We start from the raw sequence: 11543 nt of genomic DNA on the forward strand, positions 1-11543 counted from the left end.
TTGTGACTGAAAACTGTCAGATAAGTTCTTCATTGATCTCTTACTTCTCCACTTCCTGCCTTCCATGCTTCATTGCTCCTTTTAATTTAATTCTAACCAATTAAATAAGACTCTTGTCTCTGTGGATTGGTAATGTAGCAGATAAAGTACCAACTTACATGCTTTCAGATGTGAAATGAAGAAATGTACTCAAAGTCACATCATTGCTAAAGGAAAAAGCAACATCTTCTTTCAATGGAAAAATTCCATCCAAACATCACAGTAAGAAGCACTGAAAGTATTTTTTTAACTTGACAATTCCTTGGCAATCTCAGAGAAACCAAAAATTCTTCGTATTTTATTTCTTCATCTTTCCTGATGAAGATTCATGCTGCTAGAAAATATTACTCACATTAATTAATTTCCGAGATTTGAACAGGTTTTTCATCTTGTCAAAAAGCACCTGGAGTAGTAGAGACCTGATAAAAAAGTAGGGAAGAGAAGGCAGCCTTGTAGAAGACAAGTGCTACTTGATCTTTTTATCTTATTGAGGAAGTTGAAAGTGTAAGATTAGAGAAAATTTTTTTTGCTGCAGGTTTATCATCCAAATGTATATGTTCTACAGCCTGGAGAGGGCCCTGTATTGTTCTAAATTATAAAATAGAACAATTTCTGAAGGAACAATTTCCAGGACATCTGAAGAAAAAACTGCTGCAGAAAATGGACACTCTGTAAAAGCAGTGATTATGTGAAACTGTAAAAACATTTAGGTACAAAAAGACAATTTCAAATCTTCCCTATCCATCAAAAGTCACTTTCAGCCTTTTGGCAACTCCAGTGTCTTTCATTGTGGTTTTGAATTGCATATTGAGACCTATTAGCAAAACAATACCCTTTTTAGGATGTGGAAAACACTTAGTGAAGAATATATTTTTAAAAATTTTAAAGTTAACCTTTTGTAAAAACAGGAATGTGATCCAAGTCACACATTCTGTTGTGATAGTTTTCTACTCATATTGTAAAAATTACATGTGTTTTAAAATAATTGTGAAAAGAACACATCACTCACTTAGTCTGTCAAGCTATGCTCATGCTCACTCTCTCAAACCAGCTTAGACCACTATTCCAAAACACTGAGAGATCCAATAAGCTGAGGCACGCACCAATACACATGGTATTGATCTCACGTACTTAAAAGAAGCTTGACTCCAGCTACAAATTTGGCATCATCATCCTATCTCTCAGCAAGTTTGCATCCTATCTCAGTTTGGCAAGACCTAAGAAGTAGATCTTGTGTCACCTAGTTATTAAGTGCTTGTTTTCAGCTTCAAGTGCTTATTCCCAGTAGAAGTTGTGTGAACTTGCTAATGAGTCAGACAGTAGTTTGCTGTAGATGCTTTATCTGCTTCCTCAAGTATTTTCCAGATTTCATTTATTAACATAAAGGATTTATACTATAGTAAATCCAGCGAAACCAGTACTACATTTATACTTGTTTTGAAAAAACTGATGAATTTTTTTTTTTTAAATTTAACTGTTTATGATCTCTTGTCAGGAATTTGTGTGCTGAGAAATTCTGCCAAAAGAATTTTTACTCTGTCAAATTCTTAGCTATAATATTGCATATCACAAGGTACTCCATTAGAGGGTCCCATAACAATGACATAAGCAGAATAAGCTACTATTTGTAAAATTGTTAAAATGGCTAATTAAGTGTAAGTTAAGTGTCTGGGATGAACACTGGTATTTTGGTTGTAATATCTAAGAGCACAAGTGAAGAAACATAGACACATTAGAAAAAAATGTAGTGAAGTGACATAATACAGATCTAAGTTCCAAGTAGTCAAGGATAATAATAATTAATTAATTATGAAAACTTTGTTTTAGAGTAGTTGTTTACTCCCTTTTAGCACAAGTTATTGTTGATCATGTGTTGGACACTGTTGACTTCCTATCACATCTTGATAATAATGTCCTATCTTTATCTTGTCTTTCAGTTTTATCATCTGCTCCACATGTATTTCAGAGCCTGGAATGCCCTTGTTCTGATTATGTAATAAAATCTTGAGATTTTTAGAAACCAGCACTTTTTACATACTAAGCAATCTCTCATTCTTTATAGAGAATGCTAATGTGGTACTTTAATTTTTTTTCTGCAAGTGACTTAAAACTTGATTCCATTTTAACAAATTAAGCATAACAGAATTAATATAGGCAAATTTATGTGCTATAGGTACATTTTGAATCTGTGCCATGGTTTAACTAAAAAGTAGACCACTGTCCAGCAATTTGTAGTATTCAAATTAGTTATCGTCTCTGGAAGAATTATGGTACTCATGAGAGGTTTGATACAAAATAATTGTTATTGTAACTGGATTTTACATAGTTACGATTTTACACAGTATTAGTAGAGCAGAACACATTTTTAAAAGTTGCATTCTAATGACTGAAACGTCTGGGCTTAAGCAGGGAGGGTTTCAATCAGGATAAATATTTTATCCATAAATCTTCTTCAATGAAAACTTTTACCTGGGAGATACCTTGAAAATAATCTTAAGAATAGAAAATTATATTTTCTTTTATCCTGATCCAAAGATGGCTACGAATAAGATTCTGCTAGCTAACTGCAATAAGGTTTTTTTCAACCCCTGTAATTCTTAAGGTAGCTACAGCATTACATCATTTTTCCTGTGGAAAAACAAAATTCCACTTAAAGTATGGTTTCATTACGGTTCATAATGAAACAATAGGACTTATACTTCCTCAGTTTTCCCTACCTTTTATTATGCCATTGTAGCTGAAATTGATTACAGAAAAAAAGCAACTTTTTGGTTTACTTCATTAATTTAATTCTTGTAAAGTAAGCATTTATAATTTACTTGCCAAAACTTTCAGGCACTGGAGTGGGAAAGAGGGTACTGTAAAGTCTGCAAGGTTTAGAAACATAATTTCTTGGGGGAGGGTGGGCAGGGGGGGTGGAAGGAGGAAATTATTATCATTAACTTGAAGTTTCAATAGGTCAGTATACGGTATTCCTACCAGAAGACCTTTACTGAAGTTTTTTTATGGTTGAAGTATCTGAAGAGTGAGAAAATTGTTTCAGAAAAAATAAAAACCCTAACATTTTACACTAAATCTAATTTTCACATGAGCAGCATGTGAAAAAAAACCGTCAGCAGCAAAACTTCAAAGCTTCAAAGCATCAAATTCAGAGACATAACTTCTCTTTCTGAAGATGAATTCTGCAAACTCTTTCTTTCTAGGAGTATGTAATAGGATTGTATAATAGCTCTCATTATATGTTTTTAATGAGAGTTCTTTAACCTGCCTAGAGACTAGTTAAAAGATTATCGATGTTTAGTGAAAAAAAATAGCTAAGTACATTAAATCATTGTTTTTAAAGCAGAGCTGCCATGTATCCTCTGCTTGAGTATGTCCTTTGTTTTGCAGTATCTCATTTTGATTTTGAGAATAAATGGTCTGGATTTTACCTGGGTCAGGAAAAAAAATCAAAATTCATAGAGTAAACTGTACTTGTTATCTTACTTAGTTCTTGTCATTTAGTTAGTTCATTTAGTTCATTTCATATTTTTATTTGTCAAGTTTAAATTAATAAATAAATAAAACAAAAGTTGCTTTGTGTAAGTGCAATATTGTTGATTTTTTTTGAGCTTACATTTCAAGATATACAGTTTAGAGATGGGAATGGTCACAAATACCACAGGGTTTCCAGTAATATGAAAGCTTGAACCTGATCCCATTTCTTCTCAGAAGTGAAACCTTTTATGTTCATTTGTCTGTGTATTTTGTTTTGCATCCTAAATAAGACAAATATTATTAGGAAATAAAACCTAATCATCAGATTTTATTCTACTTTATTTTATAAAGAAATACTTCAACCTTTTTGATAAATGAAGTCTTACAGAATCTGATGAAAAGAATTAGTTCAGTTTAGCAATCTCAGTAGTTATATTTTGAAGGATACTGAAATTCTGAATTCTATATGATTTTACGTCAACTGAAATAAGGAAAGGCTATTCTCAGCATCTTGGGACATGCACAGGCTTACCTGTGCTAACGTTGGTATTGCATTTGCTTCCAAAGGCAGTGCACATTGAGGAACTGCAGTGTGCTAGATGGTGTTAAAGCAAAAACGATGTTTTTCAGAAGTCACAGGTGCTCATGACAAAGAGTAGGGAGGAAATGCTAGGTGTAGTAAGAGAACATAATTTTCCTGGTCTTGATGTTGGTACTTCTGAGACCATTAAATGTAGTATCCTTTATGAAAAAAAAAAAAAAAACAAAAAAAAACAACAAACCTACCACACAAACAAAAAAAACCAACAACAACAAAAAACACACACACAAACAAAAACAAAAAAACCACACACAAACCCAAACAATGAAATTTAAGCAAGCATAAGGACTATCAGCCAAGTGGGGCTGTTTCTGAGCTTGGCTATTATCCGTTTTAGGTGAAATCAACAGTAAAACAAACGTTAGTTCTTAGAACTGGAAACTTATAAAACCCTTTCCTACATAGCAGGGTACCAACCATGGCTCCTGAACATAGTCATATGAGATAGTGTTTAATGGGATGGTGTATTTTCTCCCTGACATGTACCTCTAGCCCCCTGTTGCTCTGCCTGGCTGGTGCATTTTGTTCAGCTATGACAAAGAGACAGACACTTTCATGCACATCTATGGGCTGATGTCATGCCTAGGTTACAACAGCTTGCTGCTCTTCAGACTGGGATCAATCTGAAGGTCCTGATGGGAAAATCAGAACTTCTTTTTCTGGTTCACAATACCTATTAATTTCTCTTCACGTCCCCCTAGTTCTGTTTCTATTTTCTACTGCATAAATTTTATCCTCAGTGGCCTAAAGGTGCTGCAGAATTCAGTTTTATCTTTGTAAGATTTAGATTAACAGTTAATGTTACCATATGGGTTTTTACACATATGTATTGATGTTAGCCTAAATTGTAAGAAAAGAACCTTCAATGGGATCTATCTGTTTTCAGCATCTTTTACATTTTTGTTTGATACAATCCTTCTTCTTTTTTTTTTTTTTTAATTATTATTTTACGGACAGTGACAGTATTCTTTGTGTGTTAAATCAGTCTTGCAGTATAGTTGCACGTTTGTGATTTTCTACTATTTTTTTCTCATTGGCTTTAAAGGAATTTTGTTTTCAAAGGCTTTGAATCTGCTAATTTTTACCCGTTTCTGTGGTTTTTAAAGTGGCTGTAACTTATCTGACTGGACACCGGGGGGTGCTGTTTCCCATTGCTGTCTGCACACGCGTGCTGCTGCTGGCCCAGCACCTCCCCAAGTTTATCACCACGTTTAAAAAGACAGCGTGAAGTAAAATCATGTTAGCTTTTTTGGTCTTATACATAGCACCCGACTAGCACAGAGTGAGGAAAATCATCGTAGCCTTCAGCTCTGCTACAGAGTTATGGTAGTGAGGAAGATACTCAGCATATAAACAATAGGCAAAATAGAGCTCCCTTATAATGTGATGAAGGGGATGGGCTCACACTAGAAATCAAAAAATGTTTGTATATAATGACATGGGAGGTACTTGAAATGGGAATCACCAATCCAAATTCACCCTAAACAATTAAACAGGCTATGGAAGAAAGCTTTTATCATCTATAACAAAAACTTATGCTCAATCAGGTCTGTGAAAATATGTGCCAGCTTCTGGGGGAACAAGTGGTTGGAGTGATTGTACCTGTCATTAAAAAAAATAAAAAAAATCAGCAGCTAGAAAACGTATCATCCCTCATGTGCATTAAGTGATTCTGTTAAATTTTGTGAGAAAAATATATAAACAAATATTGCCAGAATGATTATAGCTGTTTCTTGAAAAATAGCATGGCCAAGTTTTTGTTTTGTTTTGCAAATTTCAAAGAAATTTATTTCAAAACAATTTATTTCACTGAAATAAACACTGAAACCTATGACTAACAGGATTAGTCAGGTGAGATAAACTACATTACAGGAATATGGTATGAAACTATGAAACTTAGGAGTTGTATATATTTTTGCAGAAACACCACAAATTTTGGGTTTCCTATTTGTCTCTAAAGCTCAAAAAGGCACATGTTTTCTCTATTTGGTTTTTCCTTACCTTAATCATGTTCCATAGCCATTCTTGGTTTTGAACATACCAGCTCTCTGAAAAGGGAATGGTGTTGTACGTATCTGTATTGAGCATTCCTACTGTCTCCTGCATTTCTACCCCTGCAGGAAGTCCTGGCCCTGATTCTAAAACTGATGATGAATCACACATAGTGTATAGCTTTTCCAGCTTGCACGTGATTTGGAATTCTCTAACTAAAATAAATATGTCTTGCCACTTTGAATTTAACTGTTAATGTGATTAACTCAGAATTTCAAGCTGACATCTACATTCTATGCCAGTTTTAAAATGGAAAAATTGTGTATTTGCACCAAGGAGTGATTTAGTAAGGCACTGAGGTCCACTCTGATGACCTCACAACTCCAACCATCTTCTGTTCTTGTATTTTGTCTCTCCCACTAAGTTTTGTAGTGATGAGCATGGGACTTTCACCCAAAGGAAAATAAGATTTTTAGGGCATTCCATATTGCAGGTATGCTTGTCCAATTGCCACAGATGACAAGCTGTACAGTAAACAAGAAAGTAGGCCTTTTCAGCCAATAACCGTGGCCAGACGGAAAAATGATTCATTGGCAGCTTCATAGGTGACTACTGTCTGACTAGATATTCAGGTGTTGGTGGTTCAGCTTTTTGTTTTGGTCTTGTGTTTAGTTTTCTCCTCCAGGAGTCTGGATTTGAGTCTGAAAATTGAGTTTCTTCAAGTCATCTTAAGTAGTGACATCAGAAAATGTGTGAAATTAGAAAAATTTTAGCAGAAAAATGTGTATTCCAGTTCTGTTCATCTTTTAAAGCTAACAAGACACCCACCTTTGAATAAGTTAATGGGGTATTTGAAAGAAAAAAATGGCACTGTGAAAGATGAAATGGAAAAATAAGTAAGAAAGGATATAATTTAGGAAAAGAGTTGTTTACAACTATATCACATGATTAAAGACTTGCCCAGTAGAGACTGGAAATATGTATATAAATATTACTGCTATAAGGCAGAAATAAATAAATAAACTCTACAGCTTGCAGACTAGAATTCCAGAGTTTATTTGCCTACCTGTGGAACAGTAATAACAAAACCTTCTTTTGCAGCCCTGTTTATATTTAATTTTCAGTTTTCTTTTAGAAAATATTTTGAATGCTTTATTCTGCAGTCATCATCATGGGGCCACATATCATATTCACTAGAATTTCATGTTTATTTAATGGAAGATGAAAACTACATTGAACCTCTGTTCACAGATCTGTACCTGGATCCATTTAGATGGCACATGCCATGGTGATAAATGGAGACAGCTAGAAAAGTGGGATCTAGTAGCAAATATGCATTGCACAGTTCTATCATTCAGCATCACTCAGAAAAACCGTCAGTAGTATGTTTATTAATGGGTCTCCACTATGTTCATGTACTGACAGAGCTACACAGTGGCTGAATCTGGCAGGCACTTCTGGAGGTCACCCTGATTACATCTGCTCAAGCAGCTGGTTTAGTATCTCCAAGGAGAGTTTGCCTGCTTCTTCCCTGGGCAACCTGTGCCAGTGTTGGATCACATTCACAGAAGAAATTTTTCAGAAAATTTCTCTCTGTGTTTAACAGGAATTTCCAATATTTCCTTTTGTGTTCATTGCCCACTCTTCTCCAGCTGGTCACCAGCAAGAAGAATCTGCCTTTGTCTTCTCACACACACCTGCATAATATTCAACACTGCTGAAGTCCCCCCAAGCTGCTCCTGAGGCCAAAGGCTCCCAGAAGTTTCACCCTCTCCGTTTATGACAGACAGTCCAAGACCTTTGTTATCTTCATGGCTCTTTGCATTTGCCCAGTTGTGCTGTCCATTTTGTTCATGTCTCTCCTGAACTGGGGAACCCAGTAGTGAAACAGTCAGATGGGTCTCATCAGTGTAAAGTGAAGGCAAATAACCACTTCCCTTGGCTTTCTGGCAACGCACTGACTAATGCAGCCCAGGAGGCTGCTGGCCTTCTTTTCCATTGGAGCACTTTGCTTGTTCATGAACAGTTTGAATGCCCAAAGCATTTTCTGACAAGGTACTTTCCAGCCAGTCTCAAGCCTTGTGCTTGGTACTTGTGCTTGGTACTTGTGATTATTCCTCAAACAGGAGAATGGCTTCCCATTCAACCTTTTGTTAAATTTCTAGGAGTTCCTGTTGGCCAATCACTCCAGCATCTCCAATCTCTCTGGACTGCAGCAAATCTACCTGGTCTATCAACCATTTTTCCCAAATCTGTATCACCTGCAAAGTTTCTGAGAGTGCACTCTGGCCCACCATCCAGGTCATTCAGGAAGATACTGACTACTGCTGGTAGTCATCTGGGGTGCTACACTGCATATTGCCCAGCTGGACCTCGTGGTGCTGATCACAACTCTGTGTCCACACCAATTTAGAATTTTCAGTTCACCTCAATGTCCACTTATCCAGATCCTAGTTCATCAGATTTTTAAAAGAGAACTTTCCAGGAAACATGTAATTGAATTAACAGGAAATTTCTTGTTACTGGCAGTGATGTGTTTTACTTTAGACTTGGTAAAACTATACATCATCTCTTAGAACCATCTTCTGAAACACAGAGATTAGAACCAATTACTTCGTTCTTTAAATTCACATCTTCTGATCTACCAGTCTCATTCCATTACTATCTATGAATTTGGAATTCCTATGTACTTCAGTGAAGAAAATATGTAAAAGAAACCAGTTAAGTTTGAATAAATTTTCAGTTTCCAACAAAGTTAAGATATGGAAGCTCTTGGTTCTTCTTAACTATTTTTTTCATCAGCAGTTGTTAATTTTCTTTTAATCATTGTATTGAAACAGCAAGCCAACAAACAAGTAAGAAAACTTACAGTGAAATAGGGAAAGCAGTATTTTAAAACAGATGCTTATAGAAGCCACAGTGTCTGTAGATATCTGCAACAAAAGAAATGTGGCCTACAGCACAGTTTATCATATGGCACAAGGGAAAATGCTTAAAATATGAGTTGTTTGGCAAACACTGAGATGAAAAGAGGATTCCATGTATGACAAAATAGCTATCAGGATGCAGACTGAACAGACATAAAAAACCGTGATCTGTCTTACATTTCACATGCAACAATGTTTTGCACAGCTGTCTTAGTTTTCAATGAGCACAGTAAAAATATTATTTTCAATACGTAGAAGTACGTGCACACTCTCTATCATGTTTATTATAGTGGTGTTAGAGGAGGAGGTCATCCATGCTCAAAATGTTTCCTTCCCTCTGTTATCTGATGTCTACTTTACTTTATACCATCTGCTGGTTGCTGGGCCCATCTCTCCTGTGCACAGATGATCCATTTCAGATGCCTGCCTTCTCTTTGCCAAGGCCAGGCACTGGCATAGTCTAATTGCCTGTCGGGTTGCTTTCTTGTTGCCTTTGGAAGGCTGTGCTCTCGCTGCGGCTTTTGTGGTTGTTTCCATCAGGCAGTGTGGTCCTTCTCAGAGGCACGAGCATGCCAGACAAACCTTTTTGAATCTGTGCCAGACCTCTTCCTTGGGAGGTGAAGCCAAATATCATATATTTAAAACTGTAATGCTTTATTTGTCCACCTAGCTCCTGTCTCCTGAAGTCATTACTTGTGGTTTTATTTCACTGTTAAAATAGTCTTCAGTTTTCTTGCCTCTCAGCTCTACCTATTTTCAACTCTCTGCTTAGCAAACTCTTTGTAGGTAAAATGGAGAGATTCTGCTGTTCTACTTAAGACTGCTTATTTTTTATTCTTTTTGTGTCACAAGGAAGCAGAATGTGTTTCTTATTAAATGTGAAATACTGTTTAAATAATATTTAGGAGCTGTCATAAATCAACTAAAGCCAGGCTAAATAAAAGTTAAAATTATTTTTAACATTCTGTGTCTAGCAAGTAGCTATACAATATAGTGGGCAATGAAACCTAAATAGTGCTGCTATTAAAAAAAAGTGATTTTTAAAAAATACTAAGTTAAAAGTCAATTCAAGATTTTGATTCTCATCTGTATACATTTCCCTAGTAAGGTACTTATCTCACCAATGATGTGATCCCATTTACACAGCTTGCTCTACCAAGAGATACTTTGACCCACTATTAAACATTAGTCCATTAAAGATCTTATTATTGCTACTCAAGATTCACAGTCATTAAGCCAAGTCATCTTCTTGCAACAGATAAAAAATACTCAAGGTAAGAACAGAGTCAGTCAGCTTTCTCTTCAGGCTTTCTGCTTAGCTTGAAATAAATTGTCACTCAGGCTTAAGTAACACATTCCAGTTTAAATACATCAATCCACAACGGAGATATATTCATCTTATATAGATCACTAGATATCCAGCACAAATAGCCTACTTTAGTTAAATCCAAATATATTTACTAAAATAAACTTGATTTTCCAGACAGAGATATTCAAACAAATGGAATGGAACAGAGATGTTCAGCAAATGGAATGCCTCCACTTAAAATCAATCAACACCCTTTCTTGTAATACTATGAAACTATATTACTTCAGCAAGTCTGGGTGTAGGACAAGAAAGGAAAGCTCTTACAATGTTCTTAAATCTTCAAGTTGTCGCAGGAATTGAGCAGATAATTTAGCACACTTATATAGGAATGTATATGAACCTGAATAATTGACTTCTGTTTCTCTTTTGAATGGCTGTTGCTTATTATGGTTTGGTTTGTTATTTGGAGTTTGGGGTTTTTTTCTCACACATTCATGTGTTGAATAAAAGGAAGTGGACTTTTCTCATGCTATACTATATGGGACACAGTTGGGTAATACCAGAGTGTCATGATCTGACTTCATTGGTCTTAATGAACTCTGGCAGAAAAATCTGTGTACCAGCAGCACTCTTAGATATTTGCTGGTCTGGTTTAATTTATTTCTATGGGTCTGGTTTAATTTATTTCTATGTCATTATAAATGCCTTTCTTATTCTAGACAGTTGAAAACATTCACCTACAGTATACTGTGTACTCTTGTAATACACTACCATGATAAATGAAAACTTACCAAGATACTCAATAGATGCAGAAGCAAAAACTATTGAAGGGGTCAAGAAAAAGTTGCCATGGTGTGTTGATACAAAATATTATCTGAGAATTATGTTTTAGGATTGAAGGATACACAGAGGTCCAACATCAGGATAGCTGGGTCACCAATCCTGCACTTTTACCAGCAGTGATTTTAAAAGAAGATAAATGGATGAAGATCAGTCTGTAACTAGGACTGCTGTCAAACTAGCAGTGAATGGACAAAGAAAAAAGGCAGCAGGAGGAGAGAGAGATAGAGGGTTGGGATGCAGTTTGTCTGTATCTCCTTACAACATGGCAAGGAAATGTGGTAATGCATATCCCTACTTCCTAGTAATTTTAGCCCACATAATCTCTAGAGAGCAAGCATTATGAATTGTCTAAGTG

Source organism: Prinia subflava, chromosome Z, assembly GCF_021018805.1.
Source record: "Prinia subflava isolate CZ2003 ecotype Zambia chromosome Z, Cam_Psub_1.2, whole genome shotgun sequence".
Classification (NCBI taxonomy): domain Eukaryota; kingdom Metazoa; phylum Chordata; class Aves; order Passeriformes; family Cisticolidae; genus Prinia; species Prinia subflava.